Source organism: Sapajus apella, unplaced genomic scaffold (genome assembly GCF_009761245.1).
Source record: "Sapajus apella isolate SASKATOON/1434 unplaced genomic scaffold, GSC_monkey_1.0 scaffold21, whole genome shotgun sequence".
Taxonomy (NCBI): Eukaryota; Metazoa; Chordata; class Mammalia; order Primates; family Cebidae; genus Sapajus; species Sapajus apella.
The window spans coordinates 87605-108985 of NW_022436961.1; positions in this window are offsets into that span (position 1 = coordinate 87605).

Genomic DNA, 21381 nt, shown 5'->3' on the forward strand with positions numbered 1-21381 from the left:
AGCGAGTTAGAAACACGTTTCTTCTAAAAGCTGCGTTTGGATATTCCTGAGTGAATGGGAGAATAGGGTGTAATGAGAAATATCTGTCTATAAAACGAAAACTGAGCTTTCTAGCAGAATGATTGTCGATGTGTATATTTAACTTAAAGAGTTAAACAGATGTGTGAATGTAGCAGTTCTGAAACCCTTTCTTTGGAGAATCTAGAAAGACATATTTCCAGCCATATACAAGCACATAAGAATTGGCGGTAAGATCCCGTCTAAACCACAGGATAAACGTCTCTTTCAAACTGCTCTGGTGTGTGTTCGTTAACCTTAGGAAGTTGCATCTATGTTTATATTCAGCGAGTTAGAAACACGTTTCTTCTAAAAGATGAGTGTGGATATTCCTGAGTGAATGGGATTAAAGAGTGTAATGAGAAATATCTGTGTCTACAAAACTGAGCTATCTAGCAGAATGATGGTCAAGGTGTATACTCAACATACAGAGTTAAATATATGTGTGAATGTAGCAGTTCAGAAACCCTTTGGAGAATCTGGAAGCAGATATTTTCAGCTACATACAGGAACAAAAGAATTTGTCGTAATATCCTGTCTAAGCCACAGGAGAAACGTCTCTTTGAAACTGCTCTGCTGTGTGTTTGTTCATCTTAGGAAGTTGCATCTATGTTTAGGTTCAGGGCGTTAGAAACAAGTTTCTTCTAAAAGCTGCGTTTGGATATTCCTGAGTGAATGGGAATATAGGGTTTAATGAGAAATATCTGGCTATAAAACAAAAACGGAAGTATGTAGCAGAATGATTGTCAAGGTGTATACTCAACTTACAGAGTTAAACAGATGTGTGAATGTAGCACTTCAGAAACCCTTTCTTTCGGGAATCTAGAAAGCGATATTTACAGCCATATGCAGGAAAATAAGAATTAGCGGTAAGATCGCGTGTAAACCACAGGAGAAACACCTCTTTCAAACTGCTCTGCTTTGTGTTCGTTCACCATAGGAAGTTGCATCTATGTTTAGATTCAGCTAGTTAGAAACACGTTTCTTCTAAAAGCTGCGTTTTGATATTCCGGAGCGAATGGGACTATAGTGTGTAATGAGAAGTATCTGGCTCTAAAACAAAAACGGAGGTATCTAGCAGAATGATTGTCAAGGTGTATATTCAACGTATAGAGTTCAACAGATGTGTGAATGTAGCAGTTCAGAAACACTTTCCTTGGAGAATCTGGAAAGAGATATTTCCAGCCATATACAGGCACATAAGAATTAGCGGTAAGATCGTGTCTGAACCACAGGAGAAACGTCTCCTACAAACTGCTCTGCTGTGTTCATTCACCTTAGGAAGCTGCATCTATGTTTGCATTCAGCGAGTTACAAACATGTTTCTTCTAACAGGTGAGTTTGGATATCCCTAAGTGAATGGGAGAATAGGGTTTAATGATAAATATCTGGTTCTAAAACAAAAGTGGAGCTGTGTAAGAGAATGATTGTCAAGGTGTATGTTCAACTTACAGAGTTAAACAGAGGTGTGAATGTAACAATTCAGAAACCCTTTCTTTCGGGAATCTAGAAAGAGATATTTCCAGCCATATACAGGCACATAATAATTAGCAGTAAGATCGTGTCTAAACCACCCAAGAAACGTGTCTTTCAAACTGCTCTGCTGTGTGTTCCTTCATCTTAGGAAGTTGCATGTATGTTTAGATCCATCGAGTTAGAAACACGTTTCTTCTAAAAGCTACGTTTCGAGATTCCTGAGTGAATGGGAGTATAGGGTGTAATGAGAAATATGTGGCTCTAAAAAAAAAAAAACGTAGCTATCTAGCAGAATGATTTTAGAGGTGTATATTCAACCTACAGAGTTAAACAGATGTGTGAATGCATCAGTTCAGAAACACTTTCTTTGGAGAGTCTAGAAAGCGATTTTTCAGCCTATACAGGAAGGTAAGAATTAGCGGTAAGATCACGTCTAAACCACAGGAGAAACGTCTCTTTCAAACTCCTCTGCTGTGTGTTCGTTCACCTTAGAAAGTTGCATCTATGTTTAGATTCAGCGAGTTAGAAACACGTTTCTTCTAAAAGCTACGTTTCGAGATTCCTGAGTGAATGGGAGTATAGGGTGTAATGAGAAATATCTGGCTCTAAAACAAAAAAGGAGCTATCTAGCAGAATGATTTTCAAGATGTATATTCAACTTACACAGTTAAACAGATGTGTGAATGTAGCAGTTCCGAAACAGTTTCTTTGGAGAATCTAGAAAGAGATATTTCCAGACATATACAGGCACATAAGAATTAGCGGTAAGATCGCATCAAAACCACAGGAGAAATGCCTCCTTCAAACTGCCCTGCTGCGTGTTCGTTCACCTTAGTAAATTGCATCTATGTTTAGATTCAGGGAGTTAGAAACACGTTTACTCTAAAGGTTCGTTTGGATATTCCTGGGTGAATGGGAGTATAGGGTGTAATGAGAAATATATGGCTCTAAAACAAAAACAGAGCAATGTAGTAGAATGATTCTCAAGGTCTATATTCAACTTACCGAGTTATACAGATGTGTGAATGTAGCAGTTCAGAAACCCTTTCTTTGAAGAATCTAGAAAGAGATATTCCCAGCCATATAGAGGCACATAAGAATTAGCGGTAAGATCAGGTCTAAATCACAGGAGAAACGTCTCTTTCAAACTGCTCTGCTGTGTGTTCCTTCAACTTACGAAGTTGCATCTAAGTTTAGATTGAGCGAGTAAGAAACACATTTCTTCTAAAAGCTGCGTTTGGATATTCCTGAGTGAATGGGAGTATAGAGTGTAATGAGAAATATCTGGCTCTAAAACAAAAACAGAGGTATCTAGCAGAATGATTGTCAAGGTGTATATTTAACTTAAAGAGTTAAACAGTTGTGTGAATGTAGCAGTTCAGAAACCCTTTCTTTAGAGAGTCTTGAAGGAGATGTTTCCAGCCATATATAGGCACATTAGAATTAGCAGTAAGACGGCGTCTAACCAACAATAGAAACGTCTCTTTTAATCTGCTCTGTGGTGTTTTCGTTCATCTTAGGAAGCTGCATCTATGTTTAGATTCAGCGAGAAAGAAAAAAGTTTTTTCTAAAAACTACGTTTGGATATTCCTCAATGAAAGTGAGTATACGGTGTAAGGTGAAGTATCTGGTTCTAAAACAAAAACGGAGCTTTCTAGCAGAATGATTGTCGAGGTGTATATTCACCTTCCAGAGGTGAACGGATGTGTGAATGTAGTAGTTCAGAAACCCTTTCTTTGGAGAATCTGGGAAGAGATATTTCCAGCCACATACAGGCTCATAAGAATAAGCGGTAAGATCGAGTCAAAACCACAGGAGAAACGTCTCTTTCCAACTGCTCTCCTGTGTGTTCCTTCAACTTAGGAAGTTGCATCTATGTTTGGATTCAGCGAGTTAGAAACAGGTTTCTTCTAAAATCTGCGTTTGGATATACCTGAGTGAATGGGAATATTGGGTGTAAAGAGAAATATCTGGCTCTAAAACAAAAACGGAGCTATATGGCAGTATAATTGTCAAGGTGTATATTCAACTTACAGAGTTAAACAGATGTGGGAATGTAGCAGTTCAGAAACCCTTTCTTTGGAGAATCTGGAATGAGATATTTCCAGCCATATACAGGCACATAGGAATTAGTGGTAAGATCGCGTCTAAACCACAGGAGAAACGTCTCTTTACAACTGCTCTCCTGTGTGTTCCTTCAACTTAGGAAGTTGCATCTATGTTTAGATTCAGCGAGTTAGAAACATGTTTCTTCTAAAAGCTGCGTTTGGATATTTCTGAGTGAATGGGAGTATAGGGCGTAAAGAGAAATATCTGGCTCTGGATAACGGAGCCATCTAGTAGAATGATTGTCAAGGTGTATATTCAACGTACAAAGTTAAACAGATGTGTGAATGTCGCAGTTCCGAAACCCTTTGTTTGGAGAATCTGGAAAGAGATATTTCCAGCCATATACAGGCACACAAGAATTAGCAGTAAGATCGCGTCTGAACCACAGGAGAAACGACTCCTACAAACTGCTCTGCTGTGTGTTCGTTCAACTTAGGAAGGTGCATCTATGTTTAGATTCAGCGAGTTAGAAGCACGTTTCTTCTAAAGGCTGTTTTTGGATATTCCTGATTGAATGGGAGTATAGGGTAAAATGAGAAATATCTGGCTCTAAAAAACGGAGTTATCTAGCAGAATGATTGTCAAGGTGTATACTCAACTTACAGATTTAAACAGATGTGTGAATGTAGCAGTTCAGAAACCGTTTGGAGAATCTGGAAAGAGATAGTTTCAGCTATATACAGGCACATTAAAATTAGCGGTAAGATCGAGTCTAAGCCACAGGAGAAACGTCTCTTTCAAACTGCTCTGCTCTGTGTTCCTTCACCTTAGGAAGTTGCATCTATGTTTAGATTCAGCGAGTTAGAAACACGTTTCTTCTAAAAGCTGCCTTTGGATATACCTGAGTGAATGGGAGTATAGGGTGTAAAGAGAAATCTCTGGCTCTAAAACAAAAATGGAGCTATGTGGCAGTATAATTGTCAAGGTGTATATTCAGCTTACAGAGGTAAGCAGATGTGGGAACGTAGCAGTTCAGAAACACTTTCTTTGGAGAAACTGGAAAGAGATATTTCCAGCCATATACAGGCACATAAGAATTAGCGGTAAGATCGCGTCTAAACCACAGGAGTAACATCTCTTTCCAACTGCTCTCCTGTGTGTTCCTTCAACTTGGGAAGTTGCATCTATGTTTAGATTCAGCGAGTTAGAAACATGTTTCTTCTAAAAGCTGCGTTTGGATATTCCTGAGTGAATTGGAGAATAGAGGGTAATGAGAAATATCTGGCTCTACAAAACGGAGCTATCTAGCAGAATGATTGTGTAGGTGTATACTCAACTTACAGAGATAAACAGATGTGTGAATGTAGCAGTTCAGAAACCCTTTCGAGAATCTGGAAAGAGATATTTTCAGCTATACACAGGCACATAAGATTAGCGGTAAGATCGAGTCTAAGCCAAAGGAGAAACGTCTCTTTCAAACTGCTCTGCTGTGTGTTCTTTCACCTTAGGAAGTTGCATCTATATTTAGATTCAGCGAGTTAGAAACACGTTTCTTCTAAAAGCTGTGTTTGAATATTCCTGAGTGAATGGGAGCATAGGCTGTAATGTGAAATATCTGGCTCTAAAACAAAAACAGAGCTATGTAGCAGAATGATTCTCAAACTGTATATTCGAAGTACAGAGTTAAACAGATGTGTGAATGTAGCAGTTCAGAAACACTTTCTTTGGAGAATCTGGAAAGAGATATTTTCAGCTATACACAGGCACATAAGATTAGCGGTAAGATCGAGTCTAAGCCACAGGAGAAACGTCTCTTTCAAACTGCTCTCCTGTGTGCTCCTTCAACTTAGAAAGTTGCATCTATGTTCAATTTCAGCAAGTGAGAAACACGTTTCTTCTAAAATCTGCGTTTGGATATTCCTGAGTGAATGGGCGTATATGGCGTAAAGAGAAATATTTGACTCTAAAAAACGGAGCCTTCTAGCAGAATGATTGTCAAGATGTATACTCAACTTACAGAGTTAAACAGATGTGTGAATGTAGCAGTTCAGAAACGCTTTCTTTCGAGAATCTGGAAAGAGATATTTCCAGCCATATACAGGCACCTAAGAATTAGCGGTAAGACCGCGTCTAAGCCACAGGAGAAACATCTATTTCATTCTGCTCTGCTGTGTGTTCTTTCACCTTAATAAGTTGCATCTATGTTTTTATTCAGCGAGTTAGAAACACTTTTCTTGTAAAAGCTACGTTTGGATGTTCCTGTGTTAATGGGAATAAAGGGTGTAATGAGAAATATCTGGCTCTAAAACAACAACGCAGCTATCTAGCTGAATGAATCTCAAGGTGTATATTCACCTTACAGAGTTAAACAGATGTGTGTAAGAAGCAGGTCAGAAACTCTTTCTTTGGGGAATCTAGAAAGAGATATTACTAGCCATATAAAGGCCCATAAGAATTAGCAGTAAGATCGCCCCTAAACCACAGGAGAAAAGTCTGTTTCAAACTGTTCTGCTGTGTGTTCGTTCACCTTAGGAAGTTGAATCTATGATTAGATTCAGCGAGTTAGAAACACGTTTCTACTAAAAGCTGCGTTTGGATATTCCTGGGTGAATGGTTGTATAGGGAGTAAAGAGAAATATCTGGCTCTACAACAAAATGGAGCTATCTAGCAGAGTGATTGTCAAGATGTATATTCAACTTACAGAGTTAAACATGTGTGTGAATGTAGCAGTTCAGAAACCTTTTCTTTGTAGAAGCTAGAAAGAGATATTTCCAGCCGTATACAGGCACATAAGAATTAGCGGTAAGATCGAGTCTAAACCACAGGAGAAACGTCTCTTTCAAACTGCTCTGCTGTGTGTTCACTCACCTTAGGAAGCTGCATCTATGTTGAGATTCAGCGAGTGAGAAACACGTTTCTTCTAAAAGCTGCGTTTGGATATTCCTGAATGAATTGGAGGATAGAGTGTAATGAGAATTATCTGGCTCTAAAACAAAAGTGGAGCTATCTAGCTGAATTATTGTGAATGTGTATTTTCAACTTATAAAGTTAAACAGATGTTTGAATGTCGCATTTCAGAAATCCCTTCTTTGGCGAATCTGGAAAGAGATATTTCCAGCCATGGAGAGGCACATAAGAATTAGTGGTAAGATCGCATCTAAACAACAGGAGAAACGTCTCTTTCCAACGGCTCTGCTGGGTGTTCGTCCACCTTAGCAAGTTTCATCCATATTTAGATTCAGCGATTTAGAAACACATTTCTTCTAAAAGCTGCGTTTGGATATTCCTGAGTGAATGGGAATATAGAGTGTAATGAGAAATATCTGGTTCTAAAACAAAAACGGATCTTTCCAACAGAATGATTGTTAAGGTGTATATTCAACATACACAGTTAAACGTATGTATGAATGCAGCCTTACAGAAACCCTTTCTTTGGAGAATCTGGAAAGAGTTATTTTCAGCCACATACAGGCACACAAAAATTAGCGGTATGATCCTGTCTAAACCACAGGAGAAACGTGTCCTTCAAACTGCTCTGCTGTGTGTTCGTTCACCTTAGGAAGTTGCATCTACGTTTAGATTCAGCGAGTTAGAAACACATTTCTTCTAAAAGCTGCGTTTGGATATTCCTGAGTGAATAGAGGTATATGTGTAATGATAAATATCTGGTTCTAAAACAAAAATGGAGCTATCTAGGAGAATGATTGTCAAGGTGTATATTCAACTTACAGAGTTAAACAGGTGTGTGAAGGTACCAGTTCTGAAACACTTTCTCTGGAGAATGTAAAAACAGATATTTCCAGCCATATACACGCATATAAGAATTAGCGGTAAAATTGCATCTAAACCACAGGAGAATCTTCTTTTTCAAACTGCTGTGCTGTGTGTTCATTCACCTTAGGAAGTTGCATCCATGTTTAGATTCAGCGAGTTAGAACCACGTTTCTTCTAAAAGCTGGGTTTGGATATTCCTGAGTGAAAGGGAGTATAGGGCATAAGGAGAAATATCTGGCTCTAAATCAAAAAAAGGAGGTATGTAGCAGAATGAGTGTCAAGGTGTATATTCAACTTACAGAGTTAAACAGATGTGTGAATGTAGCAGTTCAGAAACCCTTTCTTTGGAGAATCTAGAAAGGGATTTTTCAGCCGTATACAGGCACATGAGAGCTAGCGGTAAGATCGCGCCTAAACCACAGAAGAAACGTATCTTTCAAACTGCTCTGCTATGTGTTCATTCACCTTAAGAAGTTGCATCTATGCTTAGATTCACCAAGTTAGAAACACGTTTCTTCTAAAAGCTGCGTTTGGATATTCCTGAGTGAATGGGAGTATAGGGTGTAAGGAGAAATATCTGGCTCTAAAACAAAAATGGAGCTATGTAGCGGAAAGATAGTCAAGGTGTATATTCAACTTACATATTTAAACAGATGTGTGAACGTAGCAGTTCAGTAACCCTTTCTTTTGAGAATCTGGAAAGAGATATTTCCAGCCTTATACAGGCACATAAGAATTACCGGTAAGATCGCATCTAAGGCACAGGAGAAATATCTCTTTCAAACTGCTCTGCTGTGTGTTCGTTCAACTTAGGAAGTTACATCCATATTTAGATTCAGTGAGTTGGAAACACGTTTCTTCAAAAAGCTGCGTTTAGATATTTTTGAGTGAATGGGAGTATAGGTTGTAATGATAATTATCTGGATCTAAAACAAAAACGGAGCTATCTAGGAGAATGATTGTCATGTGTATATTCAACTTACAGAGTTAAACAGATGTGTGAATGTAGCAGTTCTGAAACCCTTTTTTGGAGAATCTGGAAAGAGATATTTCCAGCCATATACAGGCACATAACAATGAGCGGTAAGATCGCGTCTAAACCACAGGAGAATCGTCTCTTTCAAACTGCTCTGCTGTCTGTTCGTTCACCTTAGGAAGTTGAATTTATTTTTAGATTCAACAAGTTAGAAACACGTTTCTTCTAAAAGCTGCTTTTTGATATTCCTCAGTGAATGGGAGTATAGGGTGTAATGAGAAGTATCTGGCTCTAAGACAGAAACGGAGCTGTCTAAGTGAATGATTGTCAAGGCGTATATACAACTTACAGAGTTAAACCGATGTGTCAATGTAGCAGTTCAGAAACCCTTTCTTTGGAGAATCTGGAAAGAGATATTTCCAGCCATATAAAGGCACTTAAGAATTAGTGGTAAGATCGCATCTAAACCACAGGAGAAACATCTCTTTTAAGCTGCTCTGCTGTGTGTTCGTTCACCTTAGGAAGTTGCATCTATGTTTAGTTTCAACGAGTTAGAAACACGTTTCTTCAAAAAGCTGCATTTGGATATTCCTGAGTGAATGGGAGTACAGGGTTTAATGAGAAATATCTGGCTGTAAAACAAAAACGGAGCTATCCAGCAGAATGATTGTGAAGGTGTATATGCACCTTACAGAGATAAACAGGTGTGTGAATGTAACAGTTCAGTAACCCTTTCTTTGGAGAATGTTGAAAGAGATATTTCCTGGCGTATACAGCACATGAGAATTAGAGGTAAGATCGTGGCTAAACCACAGGACAGACGTCTATTTCAAACTGATTTGCTGTGTGTTCGTTCACCTTAGGAAGTTGCATCTATGTTTAGATTCAGCTAGTTAGAAACATGTTTCTTCTAAAAGCTGAGTTTGGATATTCCTGAGTGAATGGGAGTATAGGGTGTAATGAGAAATATCTGGCTCTAAAACAACAATGGAGTTATCTAGGAGAATGATTGTCAAGCTGTGTATTGAACTTGCAGAGATAAACGGGTGTGTGAATGTAGCAGTTCAGAAACCCTTTCTTTGGAGAATCTAGAAAGAGATATTTCAAGCAGTATACAAGCCCATAAGAATGAGTGGTAAGATCGCATATAAAAAACAGGAGAAATGACTCTTTCAAACTGCTCTACTATGTGTTCGTTCACCTTAGGAAGTTGCATCTATCTTTAGATTCACCGAGTTAGAAACACGATTTTTCTAAAAGCTGCTTTTGGATATTCCTGATTGAATTGGAGAATAGGGTGTAAGGAGAAATATCTGGCTCTAAAACAAAAACGGAGCTATGTAGCAGAATGATTGTCAAGGTGTTTATTCAACTTAAGGAGTTTTACAGATGTGTGAATGTAGCAGTTCGGAAACCCTTTCTTTGCTGAATCTAGAAAGAGATATTTCCAGCCGTATACAAGCTCATAAGAATGAGCGGTAAGATCACGTATAAACCACAGGAGAAACGACTCTTTCAAACTGCTCTACTGTGTGTTCGTTCACCTTAGGAAGTTGCATCTATCTTTAGATTCACGGAGTTAGAAACACGATTCTTCTAAAAGCTGCGTTTGGAAATTCCTGATTGAATTGGATAATAGGGTGTAAAGAGAAATATCTGGCTCTAAAACCAAAAAGAAGGCATGTAGCAGAATGATTGTCAAGGTGTATATTGAACTTACAGAGGTAAAAAGATGTGTGAATGTAGCAGTTCAGAAACCCTTTCTTTGGAAAATCTGGAAAGAGATATTTCCAGGTCTATACATGAACAGAAGAATTAGCGGTAAGATTGCGTCTAAACCACAGCAGAAAAGACTGTTTCAAACTGCTATACTGTGTGTTCGCTCACCTTAGGAAGTTACAGCTATGTTTCGATTCAGCAAGTTAGAAACACATTTCTTCTAAAAGCTGCGTTTGCATATTCCTGAGTGAATGGGAGTATAGGGTGTAAGGAGAAATATCTGGCTCTAAAACAAAAACGGAGCTATCTAGCAGAATGATTGTCAATGTGCATATTCAACTTACAGAGTTAAACAGATGTGTGAATGTAGCAGTTCAGAAACACTTTCTTTGGAGATCTGGAAAGAGATACTTCCAGCCTTATACAGGCACATAAGAATTAGCGGTAACATCGCTTTTAAAGCACAGGAGAAACGTCTCATTCAAACTGCTCTGCTGTGTGTTCATTCACCTTAGGAAGTTGCATCTATGTTTAGATTCAGCGAGGTAGAAACGTTTCTTCTAAAAGCTGTGTTTGGTTATTCCTGAGTGAATGGGAGTATAGGGTGTAATGAGAAATATCTGGCTCTAAAATCAAAAAGAAGGTATGTAGCAGAATGATTATCAAGTGGTATATTCAACTTATAGAGGTAAACAGATGTGTAATTGTAGCAGTACAGAAACACTTTCTTTGGAGAATCTAGAAAGAGATTTTTCAGCCATGTACAAGAACATAAGAATTAGCGGTAAAATCGCATCTAATCCACAGGAGAAACGTCTCTTTGAAACTGCTCTGCTGTGTGTTCGTTCATCTTTGGAAGTTGCGTCTATATTTATATTCAGCGAGTTAGAAAAACATTTCTTCTAACAGCTGCGTTTGCATATTCATGAGTGAATGGGAGTATAGGATGTAAATGAGAAATATCAGGCTCTAAAACAAAAACTTAGCTATCTAGCAGAATGATTGTCAAGTGGTATATTGAACTTACAGAGATAAACAGATGTGTCAGTGTAGTAGTTCAGAAGCCGTTTCTTTGGAGAATCTAGAAAGAGATATTTCCAGTCATATATACGCACATGAGAATTAGCGGTAAGATCGCATCTAAATCACAGGAGGTAAGACTCTTTCAAACTGCTCTACTGTGTGTTCGTTCACCTTCAGAAGTTGCATCTATGTTTCATTTCAGCGAGTTAGAAACACGTTTCTTCTAAAAGCTGCCTTTGGATACTCCTGAGTGAATGTGGGAATAGGGTGTAATGAGAAATATCTCGCTCTAAAACAAAAACGGAGCTATCTAGCAGGATGATTGTCAAGGTGCATATTCACCTTACAGAGGTAAACAGATGTGTGCATGTAGCAGTTCAGAAACAATTTCTGTGGAGAATCTAGTAAGAGATATTTCCAGCCAAATGTAGGCACATAAGAATTAGCAGTAAGGTCACGTCTAAAGCACAGGAGAAACGTCTCTTTCAAACTACCCTGCTGTGTGTTCGTTAAACTTATGAAGTTGCATCCATGTTTCGATTCAGCGAGTTAGAAACACGTTTCTTCTGAAACCTGCGTTTGGATAATCCTGAGTGAATGGGAGAATAGGGTGTAATGAGAAATACCTGGCTCTAAAACAAAAACGGAGCTATCTAGCAGAATGATTGTCAAGGTGTATATTCAACTTACAGAGTTAAACAGATGTGTGTAAGTAGCAGTTCAGAAAGCCTTTCTTTGGAGAATATAGAAAGAGATATTTCCAGTCATATACAGGCACATAAGTATTAGCGGTAAGATCGCGTCTAATGCACAGGAGAAACGTCTCTTTTGAACTGCTCTGCTGTGTCTTCGTTCACCTTAGGAAGTTGCATCTTTGCTTAGATTCAGCGAGTTAGAAACACGTTTCTTCTGAAACCTGCGATTGGATATTCCTGATTGAATGGGAGTATAGGGTGTAATGAGGAATATCTGGCTCTTAAACAAAAAAGGAGCTATCTACCAGAATGATTGTCAAGGTGTATGTTCAACTTACAGTGGTAAAAAGATGTGTGAATGTAGCAGTTCAGAAACCCATTCTTTGGAGAATCTGGAAAGAGATATTTCCAGCCTTATACAGGCACATAAGAATTAGCGGTAAGATCGCGTCTAACGCACAGGAGAAACGTCTCTTTCAAACTGCTCTGCTGTGTGTTCGTTGACATTAGGAAGTTGCACCCATGTTTAGATTCAGCGAGTTGGAAACACGTTTCTTCTAAAAGCTGCGTTTTGATATTTTTGAGTGAATGGGAGTATAGGGTGTAATGAGAAATATCTGGCTCTAAAACAAAAACGGTGCTATCTAGGAGAATGATAATCAAGGAGTATATTCAACTTACAGAGTTAAACAGATATGTGAATGTAGCAGTTCTGAAACCCTTTTTTGGAGAATCTGGAAAGAGATATTTCCAGTCATATAGAGGCATATAAGAATTAGCGGTAAGATCGCATCTAAACCACAGGAGAAACGCCTATTTCAAACTGCTCTGCTGTGTGTTCATTCACCTTAGGAAGTTGCATCTTTGTTTCGATTCGGTGAGTTAGAAACACGATTCTTCTAAAAGCTGCGTTTGGATACTCCTGAGAGAATGGGAGTATAGTGTGTAATTAGAAATATCTGGCTCTAAAACAAAAAAGGAGCTATCTAGCAGAATGATTGTAAAGCTGTATATTCAAACTACAGAGATAAACAGGTGTGTGAATGTAGGAGTTCTGAAAACCTTTCTTTGGAGAATCTAAAAAGAGATATTTCCAGCCATATACAAGCACATAAGAATTAGCGGTAAGATTGCGTCTAAACCACAGGAGAAATATCTCTTTCAAACTGCTCTACTGTGTGTTCGTTCAGCTTAGGATGTTGCAACTATGTTTTGATTCAGCGAGCTAGAAACACGTTTCTTCTAATAGCTGCCTTTAGATATTTTTGAGTGAATGGTAGTATAGGTTGTAATGGCAAATATCTGACTCTAAAACAAAAACGGAGCTATCAAGCAGAATTATTGTCAAGCTGTATAGTAAACTTACAGAGTTAAACAGATGAGTGAATGTAACAGTTCAGAAACCCTTTCTTTGGAGAATCTAGAAACAGATATTTCCAGCCATATACAGGCACATAAGAATTAGCGGTAAGATACTGTCTAAGCCACAGGAGAAACGTCTCTTTCAAACTGCTCTGCTGTGTGTTCCCTCACCTTAGGAAGTTACACCCATGTTTAGATTCAGCGAGTTGGAAACACGTTTCTTCTAAAAGCTGCGGTTGGATATTCCTGAGTGAATGGGAATATAGGGTGTAATGAGAAATATCTGGTGCTAAAACAAGAACAGAGCTATCTAGCAGAATGATTGTCAAGGTGTATATTCAACTCACAGAGTTAAACAGACATGTGAATGTAGCAGTTCAGAAACCCTCTCTTTGGAGAATCTAGAGAGATATTTCCAGCTATACACAAGCACATAAGAATGAGTGGTAATGCCACGTCTAAACCACAGAAGAAATGACTCTTTCAAACTGCTCTACTCTGTGTTCGTTCACCTTAGGAAGTTGCATCTATGTTTCAATTCAGCGAGTTAGAAACACGTTTCTTCTAAAAGCTGCGTTTGCATATTCCTGAGTGAATGGGAGTATAGGTTGTAATAAGAAATATCTGGCTCTACAAGAAAAACGGAGCTATCTAGCAGAATGATTGTCGTTTATATTCTACTTTCGGAGTTAAACAGATGTATGAATGTAGCCGTTCAGAAATCCTTTCTTTGGAGAATCTGGAAAGAGATATTTCCAGTCATATACATTCATATAAGAATTAGCGGTCAGATCGCGTCTAAAACACAGGAGAAACGTCTCTTTCAAACTGCTCTGCTGTGTGCGTTCACCTTGGGAAGTTGCATCTATGTTCAGATTCAGTGAGTTAGAAACACGTTAATTCTAAAAGCTGTGTTTGGATATTCCTGGTGAATGGGAGTATAGGGTGTAATGAGAAATATCTGGCTCTAAAACAATAACAGAGCTATCTAGGACAATGATTATCAAGGTGTATATTTAACTTACAGAGTTAAACAGGTGTGTGAAGATACCAGTTCTGAAACAGTTTCTTTGGATAATCTAGAAACAGATATTTCCCGCCATATACACACATATAAGAATTAGCGGTAAGATTGTGTCTAAACCACAGGAGAAACGTCTCTTTCAAACTACTCTGATGTGTGTTCGTTCACCTTAGGAAGTTGCATCTATGTTTGGATTCAGCGAGTTAGAAACACGTTTCTTCTAAAAGCTGCGTTTGGATATTCCTGAGTGAATGGGAGTATAGGTTGTAATGAGAAATATCTGTCTCTAAAACAAAAATGGAGCTGTCTAGCAGAATGATTTTCAAGGTGTATATTCAACGTACAGAGTTAAACAGAAGTGTGAATATAGCAGTTCAGAAACCCTTACTTTTAGAGAATCTCGAAAGAGATATTTCCAGGAATGTACAGCCACATAAGACTTAGAGGTAAGATCGCGTCTAAACCACAGCATAAACATCTTTTTCAAACTGCTGTGCTTTGTATTCGTTCACCTTAGGAAGTTGCATCTATGTTTAGATTCAGCGAGATAGAAACACGTTTCTACTGAAAGCTGCGTTTGGATATTCCTGAGTGAATTGGAGTATACGGTGTAATGAGAAATATCTGGCTCTAAAACAAAAACGGAGCTGTATAGCAGAATGAAAGGCAAGGTGTATATTTTACTTACAGAGTTAAACGGATGTCTTAATGCAGCAGTTCTGAAACCCTTTCTTTGGAGTATCTAGAAAGAGTTATTTCCAGCCATATACAGCCACATAAGAATTAGCGGTAAGATCGCGTCTAAACCACAGGAGAATCCTCTCTTTCAAACTGCTCTGCTGTGTGTTCGTTTACCTAAGGAAGTTGCATCTTTGTTTAGATTCAGCGAGATAGAGACACGTTTCTTCTAAAAGCTGCATTTGGGTATTCCTGACAGAATGGGAGTATAGGGTGTAATGAGAAATATCTGGTTCTAAAACAAAAACGGAGCTATCTAGCAGCATGATTGTCAAGGTGTATATTCAACTTACAGATTTAAACAGGTTTGTGGATGTAGCAGTTCACAAACCATTTCTTTGGAGAATGGAAAGAGATATTTCCAGCCATATACAGGCACATGAGAATTAGCAGTAAGATCGCGTCTAAACCATAGGAGAAACGCCTCTTTCAAACTGCTCTGCTGTGTGTTCGTTCACCTTAGGAAGTTGGATCCATGTTTAGATTCACTGAGTTAGAAACATGTTTCTTCTGAAAGCTGCGTTTGGATATTCCCGAGTGAATGGGAGTATAGGGTGTAATGAGAAATCTCTGGCTCTAAAACAAAAACGGAGCCATCAACCACAATGATTGCCAAGGTGTATATTCAACATATAGAGTTAAACAGATGTGTGAATGTAGCAGTTCAGAAACCTTTACTTAGGAGAATCTAGAAAATGTTTTCTCAGCCATACAAAGGCACATAAGAATTAGCAGCAAGATTGCGTCTAAACCACAGGAGAAACGGCTCTTTCAAACTGCTCTGCTGTGCATTCGTTCACCTTAGGAAGTTGCATCTATGTTTGTATTCAGTAAGTTAGAAACACGTTTCTTCTAAAAGCTGCGTTTGGATATTCCTGAGTGAATTGGAGTATAGGGTGCAATGAGAAATATCTGGCTCTAAAACAAAAACAGAGCTATCTAGCAGAATGATTGTCAACGTGTATATTCAACTTACAGAGGTAAAAAGATGTGTGAATGTAGCAGTTCTGAAACCCTTTCTTTGGATAATCTGGAAAGAGATATTTTCAGCCTTATACAGGCACATAAGAATTAGTGGTAAGATCGCGTCTAAGGCACAGGAGAAACGTCTCTTTCAAACTGCTCTGCTGTGTGTTCATTGACATTAGGAACTTGCATCGGTGTTAAGATTCAGCGAGTTGGAAACACGTTTCTTCTAAAAGCTGCATTTGGATATTACTGACTGAATGGGAGTATAGGGTGTAATGAGAAGTATCTGGCTCTAAAACAAAAACGGAGCTATCTAGCAAAATGATTGTCAAGGTGTATATTCAACTTAAAGAGTTAAACAGATGTGTGAATGTAGCAGTTCAGAAACCCTTTCTTTGGATAATCTAGTAAGAGATATTTCCAGGCATATACAGGCACATAAGAATTAGCATTAAAATCGCGACTAAACAACAGCAGAAAAGACTCTTTCAAACTGCTCTACTGCGTGATCGTTCACCTTAGGAAGTTGCATCTATGTTTTGATTCAGCGAGTTAGAAACACGTTTCTTCTAAAAGCTGCATTTATATATTCCTGAGTGAATGGTAGTATAGGGTGTAATGACAAATATCTGGCCCAAAAACGAAAACGGAGCTATCTACCAGAATGATCGTCAAGGTGTATATTCAAATTACAGAGGTAAACAGATATGTGAATGTAGCAGTTCACAAACCCTTTCTTTGGAGAATCTGGAAAGAGATATTTCCAGCCATATACAGGCACAGAGGAATTAGCGGTAAGATTGCATCTAAACCACAGGAGAAACGACTCTTTCAACCTGCTCTACTATGTGCTCATTCACCTTAGGAAGTTGCATCTTTGTTTAGATTCAGCGATTTAGAAACACGTTTCTTCTAAAAGCTGCATTTGGATATTCCTGAGTGAATGGGAGTGTAGTGTGTGATGAGAAATATCTGGCTCTAAAACAAAAATGAATCTATCTAGCAGAAAAATTGTCAAGGTGTATATTCAACATACAGAGTTAAACAGATTTGTGAAAGTAGCAGTTCAGAAACCCTTTCTTTGGAGAATCTGGAAAGAGATATTTACAGCCATGTAGAAGCACATAAGAATTCACGGTAAGATAGCGTCTAAGCCGCAGGAGAAACGTCTCTTTCAAACTGCTCTGCTGTGTGTTCCTTCACCTTAGGAAGTTGCATCTATGTTTAGATTCAGCGAGTAAGAAACACGTTTCTTCTAAAAGCTGCGTTTGGATATTGCAGAATGAATGCGAGTGTAGGGTGTAATGAGAAATATCTTGTTCTAAAGTATTGAAGGAGCTATCTAGCTGAATGGTTGTCAGGGTGTCCAATCAACTTACAGAGTTAAACTGACGTGTGTGCAGCAGTTCAGAAACCTTTTCTTTGGAGAATCTGAAAACAGATATTTCCAGCCTTATAGAGGCATATAAGAACTAGCAGTAAGACTGCCTTTACACACAGGAGAAACGTCTATTTGAAACTGCTCTGTTTTGTGTTCGTTCACCTTAGGAAGTTGCATCTATGTTTAGATTCAGTGAGTTAGAAACACGTTTCTTCTAAAAGCTGAGTTTGGATATTCCAGAGTGAATGGGAGTGTAGAGTGTAATGAGAAATATGTTGCTCTAAAACAAAAATGAAGCTATATAGCAGAATGATTGTCAAGCTGTACAATCAGCGTATAGAGTTAAACTGATGTGTGTGTGCAGCAGTTCAGAAATTCTTTCTTTGGAGAATCTAGAAACAGATATTTCCATCCATGTACAGGCATATAAGAATTAGCAGTAAGACTGTGTGTAAAATACAGGAGAAACGTATATTTTGAACTTCTCTGTTGTGTGTTCGTTTACCTTAGCAAGTTGTGTCTATGTTTAGATTCAGCGAGTTAGCAACACGTTTCTTCTAACAGCTGCGTTTGGATATTCCATAGTGAATGGGTGTATAGGTTTTAATGAGAAATATATTTCCCTAAAACAAAAATGGAGCTATTTAGCAGAATGGTTGTCAAGCTGTACAAGGAACTTACAGAGTTAAACTGATGTGTGTTTGCAGCAGTTCAGAAATCCTTTCTTTGGAGTATCTAGAAACAGATATTTGCAGCCATATACAGGCATATAAGAATTAGCAGTAAGACTGGGTTTCAAACCCAGGAGAAACAGATATTGCAAACTGCTCTGCTTTGCATTCGTTCTATTCAGGAAGTTGCATCTATGTTTAGATTCAGTGAGTCAGAAACACGTTTCTTCTAAAAGCTGCGTTTGGATATTCCACAGTACATGGGATTATAGGCTGTAATGAGAAATACCTTGCTCTAAAAGAAAAACGGAGCGATCTTGCAGAATGATTGTCAAGCTGTAGAATCAACCTACAGAATAAAACGAATGTGTGCGTGCAGCAGTTCAGAAATCCTTTCTTTGCAGAATCTAGAAACAAATATTTCGAGCCATATACAGGCATATAAGAATTAGCAATATGTCTGCATTTCAAACATGGGAGAAACGTATACTTCAAACTGCTCTGCTTTCTGTTCGTTAACCTTAGGAAGTTGAATCTATGTTTAGATTAAGGGAGTTAGAAACACGTTTCTTCTAAAACTGTGTTTGGATAGTCCAGAGTGAATTGGAGTATAGGATGTAATGAGAAATATCTTGCTCTAAAACGAAAACGGAGCTATCTAGTAGAATGGTTGTGAAGCTGTGCAATCAATTTACACAGTTCAACAGAGGTGTGTGCAGCAGTTCAGAAATGCATTCTTTGGAGAATCTAGACACAGATATTTCCAGCCATATACAGGAATAAAAGAATTAGTAGTAAGACTGCGTTTAAACACAGGAGAAAAGTATATTTCAAACTGCTCTGCTTTGTGTTCCTTCACCTTAGGTAGTTGCCTCTATGTTTATATTCAGCGAGTTAGAAACACGTTTCTTCTAAAAGCTGCGTTTGTATATTCCAGAGTGAATGGGAGTTTAGGTTGTAATGAGAAATATCTTGCTCTAAAACAAAAACGGAGCTATCTAGCAGAATGGTTGTCAAGCTGTGCAGTCAACTTACAGAGTTAAACTAATGTGTGTGTGCCTCAGTTCAGAAATTTTTTTTTGGAGAATCTAGAAACAGGTATTTCCAGGCATATACAGTCATATAAGAATTAGCTGTATGAGTGCGTTTAAAACACAGGAGAAACGTATATTACTTTTCCCCCCCATTTATTTTATTGCATTTTAGGTTTTAGGGTACATGTGAAGAACATGCAAAATTGTTGCATAGGTACACACGTGGCTGTGTGATATGCTGACTTCCTCCCCATCACCTACATCTGCTTTACTTCCCTTGCTATCTCTCCCCAGCTGAAGACCCCCCCACCGTCCTTCCCCTATTTCCCCCCAACTGACCCCAGTGTGTAGTGCCCCCCTCACTGTGTCCATGTGTTCTCATTGTTCATTACATTTGACCCAGCAATCCGATTACTGGGTATATATCCAAACGATTACAAATGGTTCTACTATAAGGAAACGTGCACACTAATGTTCATTGCAGCGCTGTTTACAATAGCAAAGACCTGCAACTAACCCAAATGCGCGTCAACAAGAAACGCATATTGCAAACTGCTCTTCTTTGTATTCGTTCACCTTAGGAAGTTGCATCTACATTTAGATTCAGCGAGTTAGATACATGTTTCTTCTAAAAGCTGCGTTTGGATATTCCAGAGTGAATGGGAGTATAGGCTGTAACGAGGAATATCTTGCTCTAAAACAGAAACGGAGCTATTTAGCAGAATGTTTGTCATACGGCACAAACAACTTACAGAGTTAAACTGATTTGTGAGTGCAGCAGTTCAGAAATCCTTTGTTTGAAGAATCTAGAGACAGATATTTCCAGCCATACACAGGCATATAAGAATTAGCAGTGAGACTGCGTTTAAAACACAGGAGAAACGTCTATTCCAAACTGCTCTGCTTTGTGTTCGTTCACCTTAGGAAGTTGCATCCATGTTTAGATTCAGCTAGTTAGAAACACATTTCTTCTAAAAGCTGCTTTCGCATATTCCAGACTGAATGTTAGTACTGGGTGTAATGAGAAATATCTTGCTCTAAAACAAAAACGGAGCTATCTAGCAGAATGATTTTCAAGCTGCCCAATCAACTTACAGAGGTAAACTGATGAGTGTGTGAAGCAGTTCAGAAGTCCTTTCTGTGGACAATCTAGAAACAGATATTTCCAGCCATATACAGGCATATAAGAATCAGCAGTAAGACTGCGTTTAAAACAGAGGAGAAACGTCTAGTCCAAACTGCTGTGCTTGGTGTTCGTTCACCTTAGGAAGTTGCATCTATATTTAGATTCAGCGAGGTAGAAACACGTTTCTTCTAAAAGCTGTGTTTGGATATTCCAGAGGGAATGGGAGTACAGGGTGTCATGAGAACTATCTTGCTTTAAAACAAAAACGGAGCTATCTAGCAGAATGGTCGTAAAGCTGTGCCATCAATTTCCAGAGGTAAACTGATGTGTGTGTGCAGAAGTTCAGAAATCCTTTCTTTGGAGAATCTAGAAACAGATATTTCCAGCAATATACAGGCATATAAGACTTCGCAGTAACACTGCGTTTAAAACACAGGAGAAACGTCTATTTCAAACTGCTCTGCTTTGTGTTCGTTCACCTCAGGAAGTTGCATCTATGTTTAGATTCAGCGAGAGAGAAACAAGTGTCTTCTAAAATTTCGTTTGGATATTCCAGAGTGAATGTGAGTATAGGCTGTGATGAGAAATATCTTCCTGTAACCAAAAACGCAGCTATCTAGCAGAATGGTTGTCAAGCTGTACAGTCAGCTTACAGAGGTAAACTGATGTGTGTGTGTAGCAGTTCAGAAATCCATTCTTTGGAGAATCTAGAAACAGATATTTCCAGCCATGCACAGACCTATAAGAATTAGCAGTAAGACTGCGTTTAAAACACAGGAGAAACGTCTATGTCAAACTGCTCTGCTTTGTGTTCGTTCACTTTCGGAAGTTGCCTCTATGTTTAGATTCAGCGAGTTAGAAACACGTTTCTTCTAAAAGCTCGTTTGCATATTCCAGAGTGAATGGGAGTACAGGCTGTAATGAGATATATCTTGCTTTAGAGGAAAAATGGAACTATTTAGCAGAATGCTTGTTAAGCTGTAAAATCAACTTACAGAGGTAAATTGATGTTTGTGCTCAGTAGCTCAGAAATCCTTCCTTAGGAAAACCTAGAAACAGATATTTCCAGACATTTACAGGCTGGAAATATAATTAGCAGTAAGACTGCGTTTAAAACACAGGAGAAACGTCTATTTCAAACTGCTCTGGCTTGTGTTCGTTCACCTTAGGAAGTTGTCTCTATGATTAGATTCCGTGAGTTAGGAAAACATTTCTTCTAAAAGCTGCGTTTGGATATTCCAGAGTGAATGGGAGTATACTATGTAAAGAGAAATGTCTTGCTCTAAAACAAAAACGGAGCTATCTA